Source organism: Carassius auratus, unplaced genomic scaffold (assembly GCF_003368295.1).
Source record: "Carassius auratus strain Wakin unplaced genomic scaffold, ASM336829v1 scaf_tig00013767, whole genome shotgun sequence".
Classification (NCBI taxonomy): Eukaryota; Metazoa; Chordata; class Actinopteri; order Cypriniformes; family Cyprinidae; genus Carassius; species Carassius auratus.
Window position 1 is genome coordinate 826,042 of NW_020524440.1, and position 11,459 is coordinate 837,500.

An 11,459-nucleotide genomic window follows, 5' to 3' on the forward strand; every position below is an offset into this window, starting at 1 on the left:
TATTCATTCGCACAGAAACAAACAAAACATACAGGATTCATATTTAAATAGTATTTTGCATCTTAATATTCACATACACTAGTCCATGTAGAATTTTGATTTAAGTGTACTGACCTAATGTTGATTTATTCATTCAAAATGTGGCAAATTCCATGACATTCCGTGCTATACTTAAATCCTATTTTATTCCACAAACAAATATAATATATAATGTCTTTTGCTAACAAAGTGAATATGAACAGACAGTGTCGATTGCGGCATTAAATTAAGATCTGCTCATGTTGCACCGTATTTCATTTTAGGCGTTTTTACAATATTGCACATTTTAACCAATCACACATAATTCTGTTGAGCTTAGGAATGTAATGGCCAATCAGAAGCGTTCAGATAAGTCATTGCTGAAACTCATCAGTTTTGACTGAATTTTAGCAATTTTCTAAAAATTATCAGAATGGTATGCAAACCGCTTACTCATAAACCATTTTCATCTATTAAAATGTTTAAGTGTAAAGTTGTTACAGTTTTTTGCTTGTACTTTTGGACAAATGATTATGCAACCGTTTGTTCCAGTCATCTGGGTCTGATCGGTAAAACAATGGAGAGAAAAAAAAAACGTTCATATTTAATCTAAAATGTTGGTTACTCTATATTATTTTCTTGTGAACCATTGTATGAAAGCAATATCATTTTGGTACTCTTGCCCTGAATATCATCTAAAGGTAATCACAGTCACGTGATGTCTCCTCACCTATACTTTTGAAGTGATTCCCTTCATTGTTTTCCCCAGAGTGTTTTTTTAATTAAATGATGCACAATGATGGTGGCATTAAAGGCTCTCTGCAACACAAGATGCCAGTGATAATGCTGCAGATTTTCGTGAACTTTAAATGGCTAACAGTGAAGCTCCACTGCATATAAGAGCAGAAGAGTCAGTTTAATGTTTGGAGGCATTTACTGTACTAGAACTAAAAGCCTGAGTTACAGCAATTACAGCATTTGCCCTTTTAAAGGTACATGGCGTAATTGCATGGCAGGGCAGACGATCAGGAGTAGAGCAACAAACGACTGGCGGCAAATAATAACAAAGCCTCCATATGCCGCTTAAGTCACTCTAGCATTTACAAATGCAAAGTGCTGTATCAGCCTCAGAGGTCATAGACATGGGTCAAATAGAGCTATTTTACACATTACACATGCAGGGTGGGAGTCTTATGCTTTATTCAGCTTTTGATCTTACTCAGAAACAGCACCTAATGAAGTGCTTCTCAACTGGTTTGTTTCAGGACCCTGATTTAAACTACTGGTTTAAAACAACTGCGGATTTCCATGGCCATATACAAGGCTGAGACTGTGATGTTGGTAGATTAAAATAGGCCCAGGTTTGTTTTGATCAGTCTTACCTTCCAGTGACTCTTGGCAAAGTTTTTCTGAATCTGTGCTGAAATCCTGCCATAACAACACAATAATAATTAAGCATACACAACTGTTCAAAAGTTAGTAGGTCAGTAAAAGTAATATTATTCTGCTAGGACAAAACATTTTGATCAAAAGTGACTCTTAAAACATTTATAATGATAGAAAAAGATATATGTTTTAAAAATAAATGATCTTCTTTTGAATCTTGAAAAAAATATATTTTGCAATAATCTGTCCATGGGAGAATAAATCTAAAATGTATTTACATTTATATCTCAATTGTTTCTCCTAGACTCCAGAATTAAAATTAAAAGGAGAGAAAATAGGGATTGTTAAGCCTCCTACAGCTTCTCAGATATTTCTTTTGAGAAAACAAAATTCTCAATAAATCTCACACATGTCCCCTTCTGAGATGAGATCTGAACAATGATCCAAAACTGTGCTCAGACTGACAAGATAATGCAAGTCAGGAAACAAAGTTAGCTATCACAATTATATGTGAACTCTATATTTGGGAATTATGTTTTCACTAGGAAATACTTTTTTTGAAGGTAATTGCAACTTTTTTTTCTTGAAATCCTTACTGTTCTGGAAAAAAAAAGTATTGTGAGAGAAACTCAGATTTTCAAAGGAAGTCTCAATTGTGGGATGATTAAAAAAAAATTCTTGATGGAAAGGGGCTTCCAGGGCATTTTGATGTGGACCGCTGTCCACGTTCGTTTAATAGCTCTAACCATTTCTTTGTCTCCTAAGGAACTTTAAGAAAAAAAACATCACAAACAAAGATGATGGTAAGAAAATGAAGCATAATTGGAAACTTAAAGGACTTTTTAAAGCAACATCGGATCAATTCAGACTTTGTTCTGGGAGACTATAATGTATGTAATTCAAGAACCAAAAAAAAAAATCAAATTCCTCAATTATATGAATTTCTCTAAATGCATTACTTCTTTGAGCATTGTTTCATTTCTGCTATGAAAATCATACTTGTTTTGTGTAGATCTTAAAGATCTCCGAGTGCTGCAGGTGAAGAGACATCAGTTTATTCTGTATTTCATAATCCTCTTCCTGTCTCCTCCCACACCACTGCACAGATGTGACCCAACTCATCATCTGCTCTTCAAGGTCAGCCTATCTTTTCATCGCCGAACAACCCTTCTGCTCCCCGTCCGCCTCTTTCCTGCTATTTATGGACTCACCAAGGATGCTGCCAGGCCTAGTCACAATTGAACCTCTTCGCTGGATCCTTCTGCTGTAAGTGAACTATGAAGTCTTTCGCTGAAGCATTAGTGGGCAGGAAGAGGCAGAGAACACAAGAAGATCAATACCACTTAATGTGGCCAGCAATTGGCATGCTTAGGCTGCATTATAAAACATTCTGCATCAATACAAAGGGAGAAGTTTTTAAAACCACTCATGAAAGCATTAATGCTTTAATTATATATCTCATGCAATTATGTCCTAAGCAATTGCAGAAAGCCAAAACATTGGTTATTATTGAAATGGATCACTATGCATCATCATCTTTTTGTTCCATGGAATTAATATTGTGGGGCCACATTTTTTACATTCATAACAAAAAATACAATTGTTTTTAGTTTTTTTTAGGCATTTTATAATAGTAGCATTAAAGCTGCAGTAGGTAACTTTTGTAAAAATATATTTTTTACATATTTGTTAAACCTGTCATTATGTCCTGACAGTAGAATATGAGACAGATAATCTGTGACAAAATCAAGCTCCTCTGGCTCCTCCCAGTGGTCCTATTGCCATTTGCAGAAACTCCATTACTCCCGGTAAGAAACAACCAATCAGAGCTGTGGTCCGTAACTTTGTGTTCAAAATGTAGAAAAATGTATATAATAAGCGAGTACACCATGAATCCATTTTCCAAACCGTGTTTTTAGCTTGTCCTGAATCACTAGGGTGCACCTATAATAAGGTTTTATATTCGGACTATTTTAGATTGCTTCGGGGGTACCGCGGCGGAGTAACCCAGTACCTTTGTGATTCTTCATAGACATAAACAGAGAGAAGTAGTTCCGGCTACTATGTTCTTCCGCAAGATGCAAGCAGTTCTGTTTATTAACCGCTAGAGCGTCAAAAGTTACCTACCACAGCTTTACATAATAAAACATGTAAATACAAATATGTTATAACATATTATTAAAAAACAATAAATACTTCTGAACCAGTCTAGGAGAGAGATTGTTGTGATCATACCGGAGTCAGAGATGTCATCCCAGTATGGCAAATCAAATTCATATTCAGCCTTTATGATCAGCTTGTAGAGTTGTGTAGAACGGAGGGTAGCCACAGAGTCTGCCAGAAAATCAAGAACTGCTGATACTGTACATACATTCAGTTCGATACAGTGCTTTTATAAAACAGTTTTAGAGTTTATTCATGTAGAGTTAATAATATTAATCCAGTACTTACATAATGAATGCAGTCACCCCAATGGCCCAGAGATCCACCTCTTTACTGTATGTTTTCTGTTGTAGAAGTACAGTGAAGTGAAGTGACATTCAGCCAAGTATGGTGACCCATACTCAGAATTCATGCTCTGTGTTTAACCCTTCCAAAGTGCACACACACACACACACACAGCAGTGAACACACACACTGTGAACACACGCCCGGAGCAGTGGGCATCATTTATGCTGCAACACCCGGGGAGCAGATGGGGATTCGATGCTTTGCTCGAGGGCACTTCAGTCGTGGTATTGCCGGTGTAAGACTCGAACCCACAACCCTAAGGTTAGGAGTCAAACTTTTTAACCACCAGGCCACGACTTCTCCAGGACCCAGTGAACACCAGTACTCATGAGTAACAGTCAGTGAAGAAGACTAAAGGTTCTTTGTGGCACTTCAGGTTTAAAAAACCACATTCATTGGTTATATAGAGCTCCTAAAGGAATAGTTCACCCAAAAATAAAACCATTTGCTCACCCTCAAGTTGTTCCAAACCTACACGAGTTTCTTTCTTATGTTGAACATGAAAGAAGTTATTTTGCAGAATGTGGGCATCCAAACAGTTGATGGTCTGCGCTGACTTGCATAGTCGTTTTTGGTTACCCACATATCCCTCAAAATATCTTCCTTGACATTCAGGTTTGAAACTACTTGACAGAGAGTGAATGATAACAAAATTTTCATTTTTGGGTGAACTTTCCCTTTCAGTTGCTCTATATTTGTTTAGTTTTAGTTTAGTTAGTCACTGATGACAATTTTAGAGTCTTCTAATGGAGTCTCGTACAATAAATTCTCTGGCTAATGGAGAGAGAACTTATGATTGTAAAATCCACTTAGCTGCATGCAAAGCACCAATGCAATTCAAACTTTTTCATCAAACGTACCCAAGCGCTCTCAAAACATCAGCTGAAAAGCCCTCAACATGAGTGCTCTGAAACTAAAAATGTCCAAAACAGAGACCAAAGTGTTAGATTTTGTTCTCAGGTACCTTTAGATCTCGATGCACATCGCCTGCAGCAGCTGATATATCACACGACTGGCATCTTTCTCTGTGTAACTGCCTCTCTCCAGAATCCTGTCAGCCTGAACAACACACTGTCATCAGCACTGACCTCATTACATCTATCCATCCATCTATCGTTCTATCAATCATTCTATCACAATGACACTTGTATAATATTCTGATTTTCTCACTCAGGTCCACTCACAGTGTCATTACCAAACAGAGTTTAGTAGGAGTCTCAAATGTTTCCTCCAAAGACACAATATTTTCATGATTTATTCTGTGAAGAAATCACAGGGACGAATGAAAACAAAGAGGAACGTCGCACTATCAAATCAGGAAAGCTTTCAATTTAATTGAACTGTATTCTAATAACCAAGAAAATGCAAACATAAAGTAAAAAAAATGTAATTAGTCAGTCAATCCATATTTTTTTTTAAAGTCACTGACCTGCAATCTCATTCTCCAGCATGGATTCTTTTCCCTTTAGCACTCTCTTGCGGAGCCTCTACCTCCTGAGTGCATCTGTGCTGAGCCCCTGAGACATTATACATTTATATTATTTATAATTCAGCTGTAATGAGTTTTGTTCTCAATTAATGGTAAATGATCATTTTGAGTGCTGTGGGCACATTGTGAATTATAAGAGTCTCCAGAGCCCTCTTAATAATATTTTCTACTTCTAATCGACCAATCTTTAAATGTGTTTGGTAAACCAAAATGTCAAAGTCATTACGTGTTCAGAATACTCTTAAATATTGAATATATTAGTCCGAAAGGAAAGAAAAACTCACTCTCCAAGTTTCTCTTTCAGCTCATAAACAGCACTGATGTCATCTTTTTTCTGATCTTTTAAAAGAGGCATCATAACGCAGGGTTAGTGTGAGCTGCGTATTATACACAAACACACACAATACTAATATGTGCATGCAAATAAGTACCGAAAATCATCAGCACATTCATTTGAAGCCTGAAGCAACACGTTTTGCATTCCATCTACAGCAACCGGCTCTCAAGAAATTGCTTTTCAATACATGCAAATGGCAAATTCTGATTCCTTTTGTAGATTTCAATGACTAGCAATGAGTTTTGGCACCACCGCACAAGCTCTGATGGGAAAACAGTTTTGGATGCATCCCCTGATGTTTGATTCGCTTGAAATAAAAAGGCACTATTAGAACAACAACATTTATTTTTTTACCAAAATGCCTTACTTTTGACATGCAGATGACTAGTGCAATTCAGTTCAGTTGTGCTTGACATATCAACACATGAAGGAATATTTATTTATCATTGAAATGAGATCAATAATCAGTGCTATTCTCCCCAAAACACCCTTTAGAAAATAGATCTAAGCAAAAGCTGAGTTACCTGCTGATTGCTGCTGTGAAAATCAGGAAAGGCAACAGTTTCTGTTCTCGCCACCTAACTCCCAACAGCTTCTCTGCTCTCTCTTTAATCGAAAATCACATTCATTTTACACTGAGGACATTGAACGCCCACATGCTTTATAGAGGAAAAGTGACTATTGAAAGAGAAGGACAACAGGAGAGCAGGCACAACGCAGAGAGAAAGTGATAAAGAAACTGAAAAAACACAGAGATGGAACAACAGGTCTCTTAAGGCTGGTTCAGATTTCCTCAAATGTAATGCTTGAATGCATGATAAGGACAGATGAACACTGTCTCCAGGACATATCTAATACCATCTGCTCATTGCACATTAAAAAGGCATTCTTCATCATAAAATTCAGGCTTTGCTGAACTGAAAGCACTGAAAGCACATTTGTTTGCAAATGCCTTGAGATCGCCAAAAGCCACAGTTTCTGTTTTCAGTAATGCTCCCACAGATCCTGAGCTCTCGCAGCTCTCCTTGTAAGGCCCACAGGGGTTTTCCACTCAAGTATTAGCAGTCCACCTGTCTCCTCGTCTAATCTTGTGAACACTACACACACACACACACACACACACAAACCTTACATGACCCTGACTGCCTCACTTGCTGTGCATTGTAGCCCTTAAATCTGATGATGTCTAACAAGGTATTCTAGGTAAACAGGTAGGATTGTGACTTTACAATAGTCATACATACTGAGCCATCATGTAAGGCTTTTACAAAACAGCAAATTATGTGCAGTCACAATATTTGATGCATTATTAGACAATTTTGATCAAATCTGTCGTGGAGAATTATTACAGCAATGGAGTTTTATAAGCTACAAACCTTGCTGCTGTTGTTGATTAGCATTGCAGGAAAGTAGTTTATTTTCTTCCACTACCACGTGTTGAAATAAAGAATAACCACTAGAGGGAAGCCTCGATTCACTTTAACTCAAAATAATGAGCCCAACAACTATTAGAGAATTTAGTTTCTCAGTATAGTGTTTATATTACTATTTAAATTGCTATATAATATATGTGAGATTGTATGTACGTGTGTGTGTGTGTGTGTATATATATATATATATATATATATATATATATATATATATATATATATATATATATATATATAAATATGTGTGTGTGTTGCATTTTAATATACGTTTTTTTTTGTAAAGTATTTTGTAAGCTTTGTGAACATTTGTATTATTATGTATTTATTAGAAACATTTTATCAACATTTATAAAATATACAAATGCATATGCATAACATTTTATAGAAATATACATATATACGATAGATAGATAGATAGATAGATAGATAGATAGATAGATAGATAGAATGATTGATTGAACAAGCATGTTATGACCATTGACTAATAATATTTTACTACATATATACCATTTGTATATGCATTTAATATATAAATTATAAGTGTGTGATATTAATTCATTTTATATTAATATATATATATTTTTTTTTAAATAATTGTTAATGACAAAATATGAGTTATAATTAATATTTTGAGTGAATTTTTATGACTAATGCATTTGCATATATGTTTTCTGTAAATTGTTTTGTAAACATTAATTATTATTTTAATTGTATTTATATATTTTATTTTTAAACTTTGGAGTAGAACATGAACAGGGTACAAACAAAGACTCAAAACCACATCTGTCACATGAATATAACTCAACATATCGAACCATACACATCCTCTTCAACTCCAAGGTGTATATTTTTTAATATATACAAATAGTTTATCCTATAGAAAAAAAGGAAAATGCCAGGGTTCATGTTTAATTTATTTTTTCTATATTTTTGAACACAGAGAAATAAATGATGACTGCCACCATTCCAGTGCCACTGCTACCATAAAACCTCTTAACTGAAATCCTCTTATAATGTTAGTCCAGGTTTCTTGCAACAAATCAGTTTCGTTTTCTACCCTCCTCCTGATCAGTAAAATTAAACGTTTTGCAGCTGTCCCTTTAAGGTTTCTGCATACGATTGATCTGTGTTATGATTGGCGTTCTGCTGCGTGGCGTCACAGTACACAGTGTTATTCTCCAGGGCCGCTAGAAATCCTCGTTTCATATTATATTTCCCGCTTTAATGTCACAAACGCTTTAATCAAGCTGGTGATGCTTGATGTGTCATCATTCTTGTAAATCTCACCGTGTGGAAGCGACTGAACGTTATGTCCAGAGTCCACAGGAAGCAGCAGTGAGATACAGAACAAGATGTTCGTGATTCCCAGACTCCCAGTCACTTTACAAAAATCTTTTTGAATATTAACAGTGATTTGCATATTAACAGCTATAACTGGCAGCTATGAGTGTAATAAAATGTGTTCGCGAGAACCTATTTAACCTTCTTAGAATATATTCTTAGAAAAATATGTATTTTTTTTTAATCTTAGATTTAAAAAATAAATAAAACATCGGTAGATTTACCTAAATTAATAACTAAAATAACTTTAATTAAAATACATTTTCCACAGACTTTATCAATAAGAATATCTCTTATGCTCACAAAGGCTGCATATTTAAAAAAAAAAAAAAAAAAAAAAAAACACTTTAATACTGTGAAATATTAGGACAATTTAAAAAAAACTTTTCTATTTGTACATTTTTTAAACATAATTTATTTCTATGAGGCAAGGCTGAATTTTCAGCATCATTACTCCAGTGTCACATGGTCCTTCAGAAATGTTCTGCTCAAGAAACATTTATCTGATTAATGTGAAACTGAAGAGAAAACAGTTGAACCGCTTAATATTTTGTGAAAATAGGATTTTCTGGATCAAAAGAGTTCACCCTCAGGTCTCTATTATATTTTAGACTCTGCTTCGGTCCCTCTTTTCGTGTACATCTTCCAGATTTATTTGTATTTTTTCCTTCTCCAGCTCCAGGGTTTTATTAATATCGGCCTAATACATTATATGACTTCATATTCTTTGAACTCTTCTGCTTTCTTAGAACTTGAAAAAAAGAATGGCATTGGCAATAAAGAATACCTCCTCTGTTACAGGATCTCATGTTATCCAAATCTGTTCTGCATCTGCTGGTGGTTTCCTCAACCAAGCCAACTGTCATCACCTTCACCCTCTTATAATGTGCAAACACACACGTATTCAGTCTAGAAAATTAATCAATCACAATGTAATAATCTTATACTGTATGACCAAACAGAGCTCTAATATTGCTACCATGCAGCATGTCCACAGCAGTGTGTTGTAGATTTTTTTGTTATTGTAATTTTTTTCATTTTAGGGATTTTTTATCTGTTTGTTTGACTAATGGAAGACAGGGGGAAGTGTCAAACTTGTTTGATAGGTCATTATTTGCTTTTCTAGGAAATCACTCAATACACCTCAGGTTACATTTACAAATTACATTTTAGAGAATCCAGTTAGTATGAAGTGTTGTTTGTCGCTGATCACTGGTACAGAAAACGCTTAGTGCCACAAATAAAACTAATATTATGAGATACTATTTACAGGAAACGCAATTACAGAAACGTCTGCAAAGGTCAGATCGAAACTTATAAGAGAAGTGGAAAGTTGTTCCTGTGAAAGTCTGCTAGTAAACAACATCTTACACTGGATAAATGAGCCTCTGTGTGCTGTTCAAGGCATGACAGTACGGCTGTGAATGGTCGTATTGATTTTTGTGCCATTTCTTATCTGTGGCATACTAAACTTGTGACCTAAATAGGAACAAGTTGTATCCCCACCTGTTTACTTTTATAAAGTAACACAGTGATCTGCAGCCAATAAAGTGTGCCATGAACCGCAGCTGTACAATGATAAGACCCTTTTATGCAATTGAGTCTGTTTTGATAACCTTAGGGAGACACTGCAGGCAAAAACAAGTTTTTTCATGCACCTGTCAATTTTTAGATTTTGACCTTTTGAATGTTTTTTTTTTTCAGACTTATGGAAAGAAAACATTAAAAAGATACTGTTAAGTGTTTGTTTTGTAGCATTGTGTCAATAGATTTAAATTAGAATGCATATTTGTAAAGGCAGTTTTCTCGAAATGAGTTTTTTTCTCCAACACCGAGCCATAAATCTCCACTTTAGTAGCACTTACACACACCAAACTTGACATTTTTATTCCTGTCAAAAGTTTTTACAGAGAGATTTGTTCATATATAATTTTCTTGATTATAAACAACATTTTAATCACCCAACAATTGTAAAAAAAAAAAAAAAAAAAAGTATTGTTTTCTAGCAAAAAAAAGAAATTCCCTCTGTAAAAACATTTGACTTTAATACATTAGAAAAATTGTACCATAAATGTATGTACAGTAAATTAGCACATACTTCATTAAATACTGCCTCATTTGCATATTTAAACATAACATTTTAGAAAACTTGTAATACAAATTTTTTTTGCAATTATCAATGTAATCAATCAACTTGGTAAGTAAGGTGAAAACTATTAGTAAAAAAAATTACCCAATTCACCTGCAGTGTCTCGCCTTGACTTTGACCTGCATTGTCTTCTTGATGCCTGAATTTGTGAGTTGTCAGCAATTATTTCTACATTGGCACCATTTTTGCTTGTCTGGCATGTGGCATGTGACATGTCCTGAGAGCTAGTCACATGGAGAAGTCGTCCAATTTGGTAATCAATCCATATGCACTACAATTCAAGAGTCTGAGGTCTGTAAGATTTTTAATGCCTTTGAAAGACGTGTATTATGCTCACCAAGGCTGCTTTTTTTAAGTATAAAAATACAGTAAAAAACTGCATTATTGTAAAATATTATTACAATTTAAATGAACTGTTTTCTATTTGAATATATTGTAAAATACCATTTATTTCTGTGATGTAAAGCTGAATTTTTAGCATCATTGCTCCAGTGTCACATGATCCTTTAGAAATCATTCCATTTCAGGATTAAGATGAAAAGAACATTTAGAAGTTCAAAAGAACAGCATTTTTTAAAAATATATAAATATTTTATAAGAATATAAATGTATTTATTGTAACTTTTAACCATATTGTGTCCTTGCTAAATAAAAGTATTAATTTCTTACAAAAAAGAAATCTTACTGGCCCCGAACTTCTGAATGCTAGTGTATCAGCTAAAAAATCTGTCACAGTTAAATTGTTGGATCATTATTCCAGCAGTATCATCATACTGTACACTGTTTAATCAGCAAGTG

General features: G+C 34.6%; 1 pseudogene; it reads right to left on the reverse strand.

The window, feature by feature from the left end:
- Nucleotides 1-540: 540 nt before the first annotated feature.
- LOC113074169 (calcium/calmodulin-dependent protein kinase type 1B-like) lies at nt 541-5,891 on the reverse strand (annotated as a pseudogene).
- Between the last annotated feature and the right edge of the window lie 5,568 nt (nt 5,892-11,459).